This window comes from Somniosus microcephalus, chromosome 5 (assembly GCF_052327205.1).
Source record: "Somniosus microcephalus isolate GS21.2 chromosome 5, FLI_Smic_1.0, whole genome shotgun sequence".
In the NCBI taxonomy this organism is placed as follows: Eukaryota; Metazoa; Chordata; class Chondrichthyes; order Squaliformes; family Somniosidae; genus Somniosus; species Somniosus microcephalus.
In genome coordinates this window covers 322284414-322302389 of record NC_140991.1, presented here as the reverse complement: position 1 = coordinate 322302389, position 17976 = coordinate 322284414, and the positions used below count along the sequence as shown (strand labels likewise).

Below are 17976 nucleotides of genomic sequence, written 5' to 3'. Positions count from 1 at the left end.
GGAACAAGGTGGATGAATTAGTTGTGGAAATAGAGGTAAACAAGTATGATTTGATTGGGATTACAGAAACGTGGCTGCAGGGTGGGCAAGGCTGGGAACTTAACATCCAGGGATATACAATGTTTAGGAAGGATCGGCAAAAAGGTAGGGGAGGTGGGGTAGCATTGCTGGTAAAGGAGGGGATTAATGCAATGGAAAGGAAGGATATTAACTCGGATGAAACGGAATCTGTATGGGTAGAAATGAGAAATAGCAAGGGGAGGAAAACGTTAGTGGGTGTGATATATAGGCCTCCAAATAGTAATATGGAGGTGAGGGAAGGCATAAAAAGGGAAATTAGAGAAGCGTGCGATAAGAGCACAGCTGTCATCATGGGTGACTTTAATTTACATATTGATTGGACTACCCAAATTAGTAAAAATTCTGAGGAGGAGGAATTCCTGGAATGTTTTCGGGACGGTTATCTGGACCAATATGTCGAGGAGCCGACTCGAGATCAGGCCATTTTAGACTGGGTATTGTGCAATGAGAAGGGACTTATCAGCAATCTTCTTGTACGAGGCCCCTTGGGTCAGAGCGATCATAATATGATCGAGCTCTCAGTCGAGATGGAGAGTGAGGAAATTGAATCAGAGACTAAGGTCCAGAACTTAAATAAAGGGAATTACGAGGGTATGAGACGGGAATTGGGTAAGATTGATTGGGTGGTGTTTCTGGGGGGATTGACAGTGGATAGACAATGGCAAGCATTCAAAGATAGAATGGAAGAATTCCAGAACATGTTTATACCGGTTTGGCATAAAAATAAACCTAAAAAGGTGACTCAACCGTGGATAACGAGGGAAATTAGGGACAGCATAAAATCAAAAAAAAGGGCATATCAACTGGCAAAAAAAAGCACCAGACCGGAAGATTGGGGGCAGTACAGGATACAGCAAAAGAGGACAAAGGGATTAATCAGGAAGGGGAAAATAGAATACGAAAGTAAACTTGCAGCAAACATAAAGACAGACTGCAAAAGCTTTTATCGGTATATCAGGAGGAAAAGACTAGTAAAATCCCAAGTCGGTCCCTTGCAGTCCGATTCGGGAGAATATATAATGGAGAATAAGGAAATGGCAGACCAATTAAACTCATACTTTGGTTCTGTATTCACAAAGGAGGACACAAATAACCTCCCAGGAATATCGGCAAACATAGGGACTAATGAGAGGGAGGAGCTGACAGAAATTAGTATCTCTAGGGATATGGTGCTGGGTAAGTTGAGGGGACTGAAGGCCGACAAATCCCCGGGGCCTGATAAACTACATCCTAGGGTACTTAAGGAGGTGGCCCTGGAGATAGCAGATGCTCTAAGGATCATCTTCCGGAACTCCATTGACTCGGGAACAGTACCCGTGGATTGGAGGGTAGCTAATGTTACCCCAATATTTAAAAAGGGGGGTAGAGAGAAAGCAGGGAATTATAGACCAGTAAGCCTTACATCGGTTGTGGGCAAAATGCTAGAGTCCATTATTAAGGATAAAATAGCGGAGCACTTGACAAATGGGGAAAGGATCGGACAGAGTCAACATGAATTTACAAAGGGTAAATCGTGTTTGACTAATCTGCTGGAATTTTTTGAGGAAGTAACTGGTAAAATAGATGGGGGAGAGCCAGTGGATGTGGTGTACCTTGACTTCCAGAAAGCCTTCGATAAGGTTCCACACAAAAGATTATCATGCAAAATTAAGGCTCATGGGATTGGGGGCAAAGTATTAACGTGGATAGAGAACTGGCTGGCGGATAGAAAACAGAGAGTTGGAATAAACGGCTCGTTTTCGGAGTGGCAGGCAGTGACCAGCGGGGTGCCGCAAGGATCTGTCCTGGGACCCCAGCTGTTCACAATATATATAAATGATCTGGATCAGGGAATTGGATGCAATATTTCCAAATTCGCTGACGACACTAAACTAGGAGGAGGGGTGGGCTCTGATGAGGATGTCAGGAGGCTACAGTGCGATTTGGACAGGTTGGGGGAATGGGCGGATACGTGGCAGATGCACTATAATGTGGATAAATGCGAGGTTATCCACTTTGGGGGTAAAAACAGGAGGGTAGATTATTATCTAAATGGCAATAGATTGGGAGATGGGGAAGTGCAGAGGGACCTGGGTGTTCTTGTGCACCAGTCACTGAAGGAGAGCATGCAGGTGCAACAGGCGATTAAGAAGGCAAATGGTATGTTGGCCTTCATATCAAGGGGGTTCGAGTATAGGAATAGGGATACCTTACTACAGCTGTACAAGGTGCTGGTGAGACCGCATCTGGAGTATTGTGTACAGTTTTGGTCGCCCCATCTGCGGAAGGATGTTCTTGCCATGGAAAGAGTGCAACGGCGATTCACCAGGCTGATACCTGGAATGGCGGGAATGACCTACGAAGAGAGATTAAATAGTTTGGGCTTGTACTCACTGGAGTTTAGAAGATTGAGAGGGGATCTCATCGAAACATATAAAATTATGGCAGGCCTGGACAGGCTGAATTCAGAGAGAATGTTTCCAATGGCCGGGGAGCACAGAACCAGGGGCCACAGTCTAAAAATAGCGGGCAAATCATTTAAAACAGAGATGAGGAAGAATTTCTTCACTCAAAGAGTGGTGAGCCTGTGGAATTCCCTGCCACAGAGGGCTGTGAAGGCTAATTCAATAAATATTTTCAAGAGAGAATTGGATATATTTCTGAAGGCTAAGGGGATTAAGGGTTACGGAGAAAAGGCGGGGACGGGGTACTGAACTGGTAAGATCAGCTATGATCTCAGACGAAGATCAGCCATGATCTCATTGAATGGCGGAGCAGGCTCGAAGGGCCGAATGGCCTACTCCTGTTCCTATCTCTATGTATCTATGTATGTATTCCACCCTACGTAAACTTGAGGTCATCCAAAACCCAGCTGCCCGAGTCCTAACTCGCACCAAGTCCCGTTCACCCCTCACCCCTGTGCTCGCTGACCTACGTTGGCTCCCAGTTAAGCAACGCCTCGATTTTTAAAATTCTCATCCTTGTTTTTAAATCCATCCATGGCCTCGCCCCTCCGTATCTCTGTAATCTCCTTCAGCCCCACAACCCCCCGAGATATCTGTGCTCCTCTAATTCTGGCCTCTTGAGCATCCCCGATTATAATCACTCCACCATTGGTGGTAGTGCCTTCAGCTGCCTGGACCCTAAGCTCTGGAATTCCCTCCCTAAACCTCTCCGCCTCTCTGCCTCTCCTCCTTTAAGATGTCGGTTGTGGCTCAGTGGGTCGCAAACTCACCTCTGAGTCAGAAGGTTGTGGGTTCAAGTCCCACTCCAGGGAGTTGAGCACATAAAGCTAGGCTGACACTCCCAGTGCAGTACTGACGGAGTGCTGCACTGTCAGAGGTGCTGTCTTTAGGATGAGATGTTAAACTGAGGCCCCGTCTGCTTTCTCAGGTGGACGTAAAAGATCCCACGGCCACTATTTCGAAGAAGAATAGGGGAGTTCTCCCCACTGTCCTGGCCAATATTTATCCCTCAACTAATATAACAAAAACAGATGATCTGGTCATTATCCCATTGCTGTTTGTGGGAGCTTGCTGTGCGCAAATTGGCAGCCGCGTTTCCTACATTACAACAGTGACTACACTTCAAAAGTACTTAATTGGCTGTAACGTGCTTTGGGACGTCCGGTGGTCGTGAAAGGCGCTATAGAAATGTAAGTCTTTCTTTAACACCTACCTCTTTGATCAAGCTTTTAGGTCACATGCCCTAATATCTCCTTATGTGACTTGGTGTCAAATTTTGTTTTTGGCAACACTCCTGTGAAGCGCCTTGGGACGTTTTACTACTTTAAAGGCGCTCTATAAATACAAGTTGATGTATTGCAGATAGCTTTTAAGACATTTCATTGTATCATTCGTCTGCTTTTTCTTTACTATTCTCTTCCCCCCACCCCCCCCTTCCCGCTTTGATTTGTTTAAATCCTTTCAGCAAGCTGATCTTAAGGAATCCGAGTTGTGGTTTCGGGGCTCAGAGTGACAAGTAATGGCTGTCGGGAAAGTTTTTGATCCTGTGAACTCTCTTGTCTTTTGCAGCGGTGAATTTGTCAGCAGAAGGAATCATTCATTCCTCGATGGTACCATTGGCATTTGATCACCTTGGTAACCGGAGGTTTGGAGGGAGCCATTTATCAGCCTGGGAACGCCCCTTTAATGTTAAATTGGACGTACACCCCAACGGATGTCCAGTTTGCTAAATGTGGGATAGTGATTTGCACATGTTTTACTTTGAAAGGCTGGTAGTTTAGGGAGGTATGAAGGGATAAGGGGCAAAGGCGGGTATGTGGAGTTAGGTCACAGATCATCATGATCCAGTGGAACAGGCTCGAGAGGCTGAATGGCCTCCTCCTGTTCCTATGATCTTATCCAGTAAGCAACTGAATCGTGCAGACCAAAGTGGCCCAGGTTGGATTGATGGTTTCTGCTGAATCTTGGCAAGGGCTGCAGTATCACTGCGATTGGGTCTCAGTTCCCCGAGTTACAGAGGGAAACTCGGCCAGGGTGATACTCCGGATTGCCATCCCGTGAGTCCTGCAGAAAATGCACGTGTGTCAGAGTCAGCAGAGGAATTGATCAGATTCGACAATAACAACCCCTGCAGTCGAATAACCGGTCCAAAGCTCAAACATTAATAATAGGTCCTTGGACAAGGTGCGGGCGGGTGCTTGGTGGCTGTAGATCCTTCCCTAGCAACAGCCAATGGCTTCAGGATAGGAGGGAAGATAATTGATGGATGGGGGCTGGGGAACCTGTTTCCAAAAAACCTAATAGCACCGAGCATCCTTGTTCAGCATTTCGCTGCAATGGGACCGTTTCAAAGGAGCAATCAATGCACATGTACATTATAGAATAGAATCATAGCAGTTTATGGCACAGAAGGAGGCCATTCGGCCCATCGTGTTTGTGCTGGCTGACAAAGATCTCTCCAGCCTAATCCCTCTTTCCAGCTCTCGGTCCGTAGCCCTGCAGGTTCCGGCACTTCAAGTGCATATCCAAGTACTTTTTAAATGTGATGAGGGTTTCTGCCTCTACCACCCTCAGTCTACAGGAGGCCCCTGTGACATCCTTCAGGGAAAGGCTGATGGATCCGATTTTAAATTCTCCAGCTAAATGGCCTGTTTTTTATTTCTGTCATTACCCAGTGCTCAAAGGGTTTAAGCCACGCACTTTCTGTTCTGTGTAACCATTTGACTATTTTCTTCTTGTTGGTTTCTGTGTGAGTTTCTGTTTTTATTAATGTACGCACTTGTCTATTTGAATCTTCCAGCGGGCATTGGCTTTGGTCAGTCGCCTTATGATCTTGTCGCTCTGCCTTGTTCCCCCCCACCCATCATTTCCATGTAATGTTTAACTCTAGTGTGTAACTCCCAATTAACTGCCTTGTTTGGAGGTGTTTCTTAACTGACTGATGTAGAATATTCTCTATTATCGCACTCCTTTTGAGTGCTTCAGCTATTGCTGTTGGGGGTTCCTCCAGCGACCATCATCGGATGTTTTAAATACTGAGGTGTTAAATAGTTTATTTCAGTGAGTCGCACATCTGTCTGCACCAGGAGACATTCCTCTAATAGATTATTCTCAACCCTGTCTCTCCCACTTGAGCATGGGTCTTGACATCACTTGCTATTGCACTGGAGCATTTTTGACAATGCAGACACAGGTAAAGCAGTCAATGTTTAATATAGATTTTTTGATGGGGCAGAGCAGATTTGTTTTCGATTCGCACAGTTACAGCTGTTCTGCCGAATAACTTTTCACATCTTTGACACAATGGCAGCTGGAAGATTGCAGGCAAGATTTCCCCTGGGTACATTGTGTGGTAATGTCGAGAACAGGTTCTTTGTAAATGAATTTATGATGAATATATTTATCTTTCCCACTGATCTGAGAATAATTTGAATTGGTGCATAAAACTGCCAAGCACTCAAGAGAATGACAGACTAGGCACTCAAATAACAGAGATCAGGAAGGGAAACGTCAGTCCCCCCGATGGCTGAGTCAGTCATCCTGGACATGTGCAGGCCGGGACGGTTCTGGCTGATCTCGGCTTTGTCGGTGGGAGGGGCGGTGCACTTGGCCAGGGTGCCTGGGGTAAGGACAGGAAGATGGGCACATGGTTCTCAGCCCTGCTGGCTATTCATGACTACTGCTGGGTGTGTGTGTGTGTGTGTGTGAAAAAGAAAAACGTACATTTCTATAGCGCCTTTCACGATCTCCGGGCATCCCAAAGCACTTCACAGCCAATGAAGTACTTTTTGGAGTGCAATCACTGTTGTAATATAGGAAACGCGGTAGCCAGTTTGCACACAGCAAGCTCCCACAAACAGCAATGTGATAATGACCAGATAATCTGGTTTTGTGATGTTGGTTGAGGGATAAATATTGTCCAGGACACCGGGGAGAACTCCCCTGCTCTTCTTCGAAATAGTGTCACAGGATCTTTTACGTCCACCTGAGAGATGACAGGGCCTTAGTTTAATGTCTCGTCCGAAAGGCGACACCTCCGACAGTGCGGCACTCCCTCAGTACTGCCCCTCCGACAGTGCGGCGCTCCCTCAGTACTGCCCCTCCGACAGTGCGGCGCTCCCTCAGTACTGCCCCTCCGACAGTGCGGCGCTCCCTCAGCACTGCCCCTCCGACAGTGCGGCGCTCCCTCAGTACTGACCCTCCGACAGTGCGGCGCTCCCTCAGCACGGCACTGGAGTGTCGGCCTGGACTTTTGTGCTCAAGTCTCTGGAGTGGGACTTGAATCCACAGCCTTTTGACTCAGACACGAGCGAGAGTGCGGCCCACCGAGCCACAGCTGACACAGTGAGAGCAGAAGCGATCAGCTTCAATGCCACTTGTGTAGGAATAGTCTGACTTCACTCTCTGGTGACAAAGGCCGAGACTTGGGAAAAGTGCCAGAGGGTTCCCTTCTCTTCCCCCCCCCCCCCCCCCCCCACCCCACCCACCCACCCTGGGCCGTTGGAATTGTACACAAGGAAGGAGTCAATACCTCTCGGCAGAGCGAGAAGGAATCTTAAATAGAAAATATTGGAAAGGCAGTCAGTCAGCATCTGAAAGAGCAATAGAAACAGAAAATGCTGGAAATACTCAGCAGGTCAGGCAGCATCTGTGCAGAGAGAAACCGAGTACATCTCTAACCTTTTCCAGTTCTGACGAAAGGTCATCGACCTGAAACGTTAACTCTATTTCTCTCTCCACAGTTACGGCCTGACCTGCTGGGTATTTCCAGCATTTTCTGTTTCTATTTCCGATTTCCAGCGTCCGCAGTATTTTGATTCTGAAGGAGAAAGCTGGATTCAGTGTTTTGGGTAGCAGCTTCTAGGAGCTCTCTTCTGATGCGACTCCCTGATTTTCTTTCGCCAGGAATTTCCTCGTGGGTTCTCGCAATCGGCTGTCGTAAGATCGGTGTAAGCGCCAGGGTCTGGGATTGGGAGAACCCTTGGCAAAGTTGCCGGCATATTTGGTACTTGGGTTTTATCCCCCCCTCCCTCATGGTTAACTTAATTAAAGAGGCCGACTTGTCACGTCACCACAGATACTGAGACATGGAAAGACAGAAGTGCATCGTTCCAGTGTAGGATTAAATTTTGACGTGTATTTAAAGATGACAGCTGGCCCTTTTTTTTAAATTTTCGATGGACAGACTGTTCACTGTGACTCTGTGTTGTGCTGTGAAACAACAGTCTGTTGATACAAGGCCCTTGTCTGCAGTACAGCTGAGTGGTATTGGCTGCCACAGGCCAGATAGAAGCTGGTTCTGGTGCAGCATTGGGATCGGGTTTCACAGCACACTGTCCTGCCAAGGGCGGAGCCAGGCTCAGAGACAGCAGCTCCGCACACTGTTCTGCTTCTCATTCGCTTCTGCACGCCGCCTCTGGTATACACCAAGCCGAGGCTGAGACAACTGGAGCTTTCTCTTGACATTTTAGTGTCTTTCTGTTGGCCACGCATCCCCGTTTGTGAATAATATTATTAAGCGGTTTCTGATCTGAGCCCTGACATCTCGGAGTACAGATAGCATTTTCTTTTTCTTCTTCTGTCCTCTCCTGAAGGCTGATTCGGGCTGGGGTGGGGTAGAGTTCGCTGGGTACCAGAAGCCCATTGGTAGCGCTTAGAGAGTGAGAGTCCTGGTCATGTTCACGTCCTGCTCATGGTCCTGGCCTGGGAGTGAGATAGGGAACATCAGCCAAAATGGCCATACATACAATCTTGCAGCACAGAAGGAGGCCATTCGGCCTGCTGTGCCTGTGCCGGCTCTTTGGAAGATGCTGGTTCATGTGCTCTTCAGCGGAGTCACTGGAGAGTTGTGAAAGCTTTAGTTCCCCCCAATCCTGAACCCGAAGGTGTTGAGTCCCTTAAAGCCCCCCAACAGCTGGTCTGGCTGAGGTCAACTAACAGTCTAGCACGTGATTGTGCGACCGTCTTGGCGCAGTACTTCACTGGGCGATGCCTTTATCACTCAACTATCGGAGAACACTCCCTTCTGTTTTTTTTTATTCAGGAATGCATGTTAGGCAATTATATACTGGAGCAAAATACAGATTAAAAGAAAAACTGAATGCTAGAATTTGAGGTATTAAGAGAAAAGGCTGGAAATGCACAACAGGTCAGTTAGCATCTGAGAAAGAAAGGTGGGTGAATGTTTGGGTGAGAGTCTTCAGCAGAATTCAGGGCTGTCATGTATCTCTGTCTGTGATCATCGTGGTGTAGTAGCTCTGTGTCAGCCGTGGCTCAGTGGGCAGCACTCTCGCCTCTGAGTCAGAAGGTCGTAGGTTCAAGTTCCACGCCAGGGACTTGCGCTCAAAAATCTAGGCTGATACTCCAGTGCAGTACTGAGGGAGCGCTGCATTGTCGGAGAGGCAGTACTGAGGGAGTGCTGCACTGTCGGAGGGTCAGTACTGAGGGAGCGCTGCACTGTCGGAGGGGCAGTACTGAGGGAGCGCCGAACTGTCGGAGGTGCTGTCCTTTGGATGAAATGTTAAACCGAGGCCCCATCTGCTCTCTCAGGTGGACGTAAAAGATCTCTTGGCACTATTTCGAAGAAGAGCTGGGGAGTTATCCCTGGTGTCCTGGCCAATATTTATCCTTCAATCAACATCACTAAAACAGATTATTTGGTCATTATCACATTGCTATTTGTGGGAGCTTGCTGTGCGCAAATTGGCTGCCGCGTTTCCTACATTACAACAGTGACTACACTTCAATTGGCTGTAAAGCACTTTGTGACGTCCTGAGGTTGCTATTAATGCAGAACTTTTTATTTTTAGTACACGCCCGTAATTGGACATTTCTAAAATCAACTGAAAATCTCCACCCTTCTAATGAGCGTCCATATAATTCTCAACTTTTTCAAATATATAGAATATTTTTTTTAAATATTGTTCTTGGGATGTGGGTGACACTAGCTAGTCCACATTTATTGTCCATTTTTAGTTGCCCTGAGGAGGTGGTTGGTCATCTGCTTGAACCTGGGTATTCTGCGGCGAGTGTCTCACCTCCTGACTCCCCAAAGCCTTTCCACCATCTACAAGGCACAAGTCAGGAGTGTGATGGAATACTCTCCACTTGCCTGGATGAGTGCAGCTCCAACAACACTCAAGAAGCTCAACACCATCCAGGACAAAGCAGCCCACTTGATTGGCACCCCATCCACCACCTTAAACATTCACTCCCTCCACCACCGGCGCACCGTGGCTGCAGTGTGTACCATCTACAAGATGCACTGCAGCAACTCGCCAAGGCTTCTTCGGCAGCACCTCCCAAACCCGCGACCTCTTCCACCTAGAAGGACAAGGGCAGCAGGCGCATGGGAACACCACCACCTCCAAGTTCCCCTCCAAGTCACACACCATCCTGACATGGAAATATATCGTCGATCCTTCATCGTTGCTGGGTCAAAATCCTGGAACTCCCTCCCTAAGAGTTCTGGAAGCACCTTCACCACACGGACTGCAGTTGTTCAAGAAGGCGGCTCACCACCACCTTCTCAAGGGCAATTAAGGATGGGCAATAAATGCTGGCCTTGCCAATGAAGCCCACATCCTGTGAATGAATAAATATTTAAAAAAAGGAGCGCTGCAGTTCTTGTGGTGGTGGTGGTTCCACAATGGTGTCAGTGAATCCCAGCAATGATGAAGGAACACTGTTATATGTCGAAGTCAGAATAGCGTGTAACTTGGAGGAGTGCTTCGAGCGGACAGCATTTGCTTAACGTTGGTGTTCTTCCTCAATGATAGAGGTTGTGGGGCTGGGAGATGCTATGGAAGAAAGCTTGGTCAGTTGTTACCATGCTTCCTGTAGCTAGTACACTCTGCAGCTGGTGGTGGAGTAAGTGGATATTGAGCCCAGTGGCAGGGACGCCGATCAAGTGGACTGCGCTGTCCTGGAGAGTAACAAGCTTCTTGAGTGTTCCTGCACCTACCATCCAGGTGAGCAGTGGGCATTCTATCCCACTCCCAACCTGACTAACCTGAGCCTTGTAGATGGTGGAGTGGCACTAAGGAGTCGGCGGGGGGTGGGGGGGGTTGGTGGTGAACCAGTCAACACCAAGTATCTGGCCTCTCTGTAGTCATGGTGTTGATATGGCTGGTCCAGTTGAGCCTTTGGTCAGTGGTGATGCCTTAGGATGTTGAAGAGGTTGGGACTCGGCAATGGTATGAGGCACGAGTTGGGTAGGATTGATTGGGGAATGTTACTCAAAGGGTTGACGGTGGATAGGCAATGGCAAACATTCAGAGATCGCATGGATGAATTACAGAATTTGTTCATCCCTGTTTGGCATAAAAATAAAACAAAAATGGTGGCTCAACTGTGGCTAACAAGGGAAATTAGGGATAGCATAAGATCCAAGGAGAGGACATATAAATTGGCCAGAAAAAGCAGTAAACCTGAGGATTGGGAGCAGTTTAGGATTCAACAAAGGAGGACAAAGGGATTAATTAAAAGGGGGAAAATAGAGTATGAGAGTAAGCTTGCAGCGAACATAAAAACTGACTGTAAAAGCTTTTATAGATATGTGAAGAGAAAAAGATTGGTGAAGTCAAACGTAGGTCCCTTGCAGTCAGAATCAGGGGAATTTATAATGGGGAACAAAGAAATGCCAGACCAACTAAATACATATTTTGGTTCTGTCTTCACAAAGGAGGACACAAATAACCTCCCAGAGATGTCGGGGAACATAAGGTCTAATGAGAGGGAGGAACTGAAAGAAATCAGTATTTGTAGGGAAATGGTGTTAGGAAAATTGACGGGATTGAAGGCTGATAAATCCCCAGGGCTTCATAATCTACATCCTAGGGTACTTAAGGAAGTGGCCCTAGAAATAGCAGATGCATTGCTGATCATCTTCCAAAATTCGATAGACTCTGGAACAGTACCCATGGATTGGAGGGTAGCTAACGTTACTCTACTATTCAAAAAAGGTGGCAGAGAGAAAACGGGGAATTATAGACCGGTAAGCCTGACATCGGTAGTGGGGAAAATGCTAGAGTCCATTATAAAAGATGTAATAGCAGAGCACTGGGAAAACAGTGACAGGATCGGACAAAGTCAACATGGATTTACAAAAGGTAAATCGTGCTTGACTATTCGTCTGGAATTTTTTGAGGATGTAACTGGTAGAATAGATAAGGGAGAACCAGTGGATGTGGTGTATTTGGACTTTCAGAAGGCTTTCGATAAGATCCCGCATAAGAGATCAGCGTGTAAAGTTAAGGCGCATGGGATTGGGGGCAAGGTACTGACTTGGATAGAGAACTGGTTGGCAGACAGGAAGCAAAGAGTTGGAATAAACGGGTCTTTTTCCGAGTGGCAGGCAGTGACTAGTGGGGTACCGCAGGGATCAGTCCTTGGATATATATAAATGATCTAGACGAGGGAACTAGATGTAATATCTCCAAGTTTGCAGACGACACAAAGCTGGGTGGGCGTGTGTGCTGTGAGGAGGATGCCGAGAAACTCCAGTATGATTTGGACAGGTTGGGTGATTGGGCAGAAGCATGGCAGATGCAGTATAATGTGGATAAATGCGAGGTTATCCACTTTGGTGGCAAAAACAGGAAGGCAGATTATTATCTGAACGGCAATAGATTGGGAGAAGTGGAAGTGCAACGAGACCTGGGTGTCCTTGTGCACCAGTCGCTGAAGGTAAGCATGCAGGTGCAGCAGGCGGTTAAGAAGGCAAATGGTATGTTGGCCTTCGTAGCGATAGGGTTCGAGTACAGGAACAAGGATGTCTTGCTGCAGTTGTACAGGGCCTTGGTGAGACCACAGCTTGAGTATTGTGTGCAGTTTTGGTCGCCTTATCTGAGGAAGGATGTTCTTGCCATGGAGGGAGTGCAGTGAAGATTCACCAGACTGATACCTGGGATGGCAGGAATGAGGTATGAGGAGAGATTGGGTCGATTGGACTTATACTCGCTGGAGTTTAAAAGAATGAGAGGGGATTGTTGTATCCGTGTGTTAATGGAGACACGGAATGCAGGAGTTGGTTTAACAGGTGCTACTGAACATAGTCTGGAGGTGAACTAAAAGATACAAGACGCTATACAGGCTTATATACCCGAGTGGTCACTACCGGTATTACAGTACACAGGGGCTCTTAAAGGTACATACACTACAATTCCTCCCTTTTTAGATAATTAGTACATAACATTTTAAGGAATCATTAATTAACATGTTTACAAGAACAATAATCTACATATTTGCTGCAGTTAATCAATTATAAGTCAGTCTCTCTGGAGGCTTCCTGACTCGGTCCGGATAATGCCTCGGTGGCGTAGTAGTTTTCGGTGGTGTAGTAGGTTCTTTTGGCAAGGTTGATTCGGCTTGAATGCCAGTGTCGGGTTCATCTGGTTTCAGTATCACCGGATCGGAGGTAGATACTATGGGTATCTCTGCTTCATCATTAGGCGTATAGAGTTGTGGTGTAGGTTGTCCCTTTTCAGATGACTCTATGATCTGGTCAGCATGGCACCTTATTATGCGTTCTCCAATGTCCACGGTATACATCAGCGGTCCTAGTCGCAGGCTGCCATTTCTCGGTACGGTAGTCCCGGGCCAAAACTTGTTGACCTATCTGGAAGGTTCTAGTTGGCCTTTCATTCATGCCTTGAAATTGCCGGTTCTCTACGACCCTTCTGATGTTTGGCTTGATCAAATCCAGCCGGCATCTTAGTCTTCTATTGAAAAACATCATGGCGGGAGTTTGGTTTGTAACCACATGTGTTGCATTCCTGTACGCAAACAAGAAGTTATCTACCTTATGTTGTAGATTTATGTCTTCATTACCCATGGCCTTTATGGCCTTCTTGAAGGTCTGGACAAACCTTTCAGCTAATCCATTGGTGGCGGGATGGTATGGGGCGGACGTGTAGTGCTTAACCCCATTGTTTTTTTAAGAACTTCCTGAATTCTTCGGACACAAATTGCGGTCCATTATCAGAACAGATCTGTTCAGGCAGCCCATTCCTGGCAAATATGGTCCTTAATACTGAGATGGTTTTTTCCGTGGTGGTGGAGGACATCTTTATTACCTCCGGCCACTTGGAGTGTGCATCCACCGCGATTAAGAACATTGAGTCCATAAATGGACCAGCAAAGTCGATATGTACCCTTTGCCATGGAGATGAGGGCCACTCCCATGGATGTAGAGGGGCTTGTGGTGGGGCGTTTTGGACCTTCTGGCATCCTAGACAGCGCTTGGTCATTTCTTCGATGTCTCCATCGATACCTGGCCACCACACAAACGCTCTGGCTAGGTTCTTCATTTTCACTCCACCCAGATGCCCCTCGTGAAGCTCCTTTAGCACTTTATCCTGGAGTTTGGGTGGAATCACCACTCTGGATCCACACATCAAGGTTCCTCGGCACACTGACAGCTGTTCTCTTCTTTGCGAGAATGCTGGCAACAGTGGTTCGCCATGTGCTGGCCATCCCTTCACCGTTAAATCGTAGACTCGTGAGAGAGTCGGGTCATTTCTCGTTTCCTTTTCAATGGTAGAATTTGTTACTGGTAGACATTCCACTATGGTTGAGTGGAACATCTCCACTGGGTCCACTGTAGGTACCTCTTCTACCGTTGGCAACGGTAGGCGCGATAAACCGTCAGCATTCCCATGCTGTTTTGATCCTTTGTATTCTATGTCATATTGGTGTGCCCCTAGGAAAAGGGACCACCTCTGTAGCCTTTGCGCTGTCATAATGGGAACGCCCTTTTTAGGGTTGAATATGGAGACGAGGGGTTGATGGTCAGTCAACAAGGTAAATTTTTGTCCGTGTAGGTAATGGTTGAATTTCTTCACTCCCCACACCTGGCTGAGTGCTTCCCTGTCGATCTGGGCATAGTTACGCTCAGCTGAGTTCAATGAGCGTGACGCAAAAGCTATCGGCCGCTCCGAGCCATCGGGGAATCTATGCGATAATACCGCTCCTACGCCGTAAGGGGATGCATCGCACGCCAGTCTGATTGGCAGTGATGGGTTGTAATGAGCCAACACTTCCTTGGACGTGATCAAGCCTTTGCATTTATGGAAGGCACGTTTACAGTCTTCGCTCCATTTCCAAATTACTCCCGTTTGTAGCAGTGCGTTAAGAGGGTGCAGAACAGTTGACAAGTTCGGTAAAAATTTATGATAGTAATTTATCAATCCCAGGAACGACCTTAATTGTGAGACATTTTCAGGTGCTGGGGCTTTTATGACCGCTTCAATTTTTTCAGGTGACTTATGCAACCCTTCTTCGTTAATTATATGGCCACCGTGGTAAACCACTGTTATTGTTACACTGTTGTTATCACCTACACAAGGTTACCTCTTGCCTCGCACACTGTTATACCTAGGCATACCTCAGCTGACTCCGCCCATGGCTCCGCCTGCTTGCCCAGGTATAAAGGTGATTGCTTGGCTAGTATTCTTCCTTGCTGGAACCGATCACCCACGAGGGTGGACTCTGTTATTTACCCAATAAAAACCTATAGTTACTATCTTAACTCGTCGCTTTTCATGGAATGAATTGATAGGTATATCAGCCACAATATGATATTTGTTTCTGGAAAAATTCGCACTTGGGGCGATTTGCTCGTAGGCCCCGTTCTCTCAGCCTTGTGAGCACCTGCTCCAAATTGGCAAGGTGCTCGTTGTCGTTTTCTCCTGTTACAAGGATGTCATCTAGGTAGCATTGAGTCCCCGGAATCCCTTGCAGGACTTGCTCCATAGCTCTTTGCCAGATAGCTGGAGCTGATGCTACTCCGAAAACCAGTCGATTGTACTGGTACAGGCCTTTGTGTGTGTTTATCGTGAGATACTTTTTAGAGGCCTCCTCAACCTCCATTTGTAGATATGCCTGTGCCAAGTCAATTTTGGTGAAACGTTTCCCTCCGGATAGTGAGGCGAAAATATCTTCTATCCTCGGAAGAGGATACTGTACTGTGTGAAGGACCGGGTTTACAGTCACCTTGAAGTCCCCACAGATGCGAATTTTTCTCTGTTCTTCAGATTTATCATTATTCAACGTTTTCTTCATGACCGGGACGATGGGTGTTGCCCACTCGCTCCAATCTACCTTGGATAACACGCCTGCCTTTTCCAAATTCTCCAGCTCTGCCTCGACTGCTGGACGAATTGCGTATGGCACCGGCCTTGCCTTAAAAAACTTGGGAATTGCCGCACCTTCCACTTTTATTGAGGCGGTGACGCCTTTCAAGGTTCCTAGTTCCTGTTGAAACACTTCTTTAGCGTTGGCCAAGATGTCTTTTAATCGTTCAGGTATGACGTCATCATCATTTTTTTTCTTACTCGTCACTGTCAGTGCTTGAATGGAGTGCCAGTCTAAACGTATCTTCCTGATCCATTCACGTCCCAACAGCGGTGAACCACCATCTTGCAGAACGTATAAATACAACTTCTGTATTTCCTTGCCGTTGTATACAACAGACACCCTTATTTTCCCTCTGGGGTATACTTTCTGCCCCGTATATGTCTTCAAGATAATGGATGTGTCTTTCAAAGGTATATGCGGAAATAGCCGCTCGTAATCCCGTCGACTTATGACGGTCAGAGCTGATCCTGTATCTAGCTCCATTTTAACTGGGGACCCCGCTATCGTGAGGGTAACCCAAATGGTCTGGTAATCTTCTTTGGCAATTACATTATGTAATTTGAGACAGCTTAGTCTCTTGTTTCCGGAGTCGCTATCGCTCTTCTGGTCTTTGGAGCTACTGTCCGTCATCATTTGTACCTTTCTGCACTTTTCCTTATTGATTTTTTTTCTGTCAGTGGATTTTTTGTTTCCAGATCGGCATACACGTGCAATGTGTCCCATCTTTCCGCATTGCCTGCATGCTTTGTCCTTGAACCAGCAGTCCCTCTGGTCATGGGTGGATCTGCCGCAGCGATAACATCTCTCGAAACCCCGTGTCATTTCATGGGTGCCCAAGTCCTGTGGCTTTTGCTGTATCTCTGCAGCTCCTCTTGCTGCTGCTTCGTATGATACAGCCACACTGAAAGCCTTGTCCAGTGTCAAATCTTTCTCAGAAAGTAGCCTTTTCTGTGTTCCTTCACTTAGGAGACCACAGACGAATTTGTCTCGTAGAGAATCTGCCAGTCCTGCCCTGAATTGGCAGTGCTTTGACAGCTTTCTTAATTCGGTGAGGTAATCAGCGTTACTTTCATTCTTGTGCTGATTCCTCCTGAAGAATTTGAATCGTTCCGCTATCAGCAGCGGTGTTGGGTTTAAGTGCTCCTGTAGGGTATCAACAATCTCCTTAAAATTCTTGTCCATCGGTTTGGCTGGAGTGATTAAGTGTCGTAACAGCCCGTATGTCCTTGCGCCCATCAGATTTAGAAGTACCGATGCCTTTTTATCATCCTCTACTTCATTCGCTGTGCAATATACCTCCACTCTTTCCACATATGTGGTCCAATCCTCTATATTACTATCGAAAGCAGTAATATTGCCAGTCTTAGGCATCCTGAAAATCAAAAATGGCGCCTCCCGCGCTTTCCCGCCGCTGCCGCTGCTGACAACGCTGTTCTCCGCGGTTTTTATTTACACAGATATTTTTAATAGTTGGAGACTCGTTCCCGCCGGACTCTCTGGGACTTTTCCCTCCCTCTGCTTGGTCCGAACGCCGACCTGCTTTGCAACGCCGGCCGCCTCCCGAGTGCTCCACCCTCCGCCTCTGTTTGCCTCCGCCTTCCGACTCGCTGCTCGGCCCCGCTGCAGAGCCAGCCGATCGAGCCCCAGCCCGCCGCCCAGGAAGGATTAGTGCAGTACCTGCCACCAGGCCGGCTAGCTGGTGAAACCACAGTTTTTTTTTGTTTTTTTTCCTTCAACCTTCGTCTGAGGAATCGATCTCCTTGAGGTGCTGCCGAATTGCAGGTAAGTCCATTTCGAATTCGTCGCCACTGTTGTATCCGTGTGTTAATGGAGACACGGAATGCAGGAGTTGGTTTAACAGGTGTTTACTGAACAAAGTCTGGAGGTGAACGAAAAGATACAAGACGCTATACAGGCTTATATACCCGAGTGGTCACTACCGGTATTACAGTACACAGGGGATCGTAAAGGTACATACACTACAGGGATCTCATTGAAACTTATAAAATTCTAACAGGACTAGACAGACTAGATGCAGGAAGGATGTTCCCCATGGCCGGGGAGTCCAGAACCAGGGGTCACAATCTAAGGATAAGGGGTAAGCCATTTAGGACAGAGATGAGGAGGAATATCTTCACCCAGAGAGTGGTGAACCTGTGGAATTCTCTACCAGAGAAGGCAGTGGAGGCCAACTTATTAAATATATTCAAGAAGGAGTTGGATATATTTCTTGAGGCTAAAAGGATCAAGGGATATGGGGAGAAGGCAGGGACAGGGTACTGAATTTGGATGATCAGCCATGGTCTCCTTGAAT

The 17976-nt window shown here is 47.1% G+C and overlaps 1 protein-coding gene across 4 annotated transcripts in view; it reads left to right on the top strand.

Moving 5' to 3' along the window:
- The window catches only part of rreb1a (ras responsive element binding protein 1a), a 282712-nt gene that overhangs the window by 80597 nt on the left and 184139 nt on the right, over window positions 1–17976 (top strand). The gene's annotated exons all lie outside the window — the stretch shown is intronic.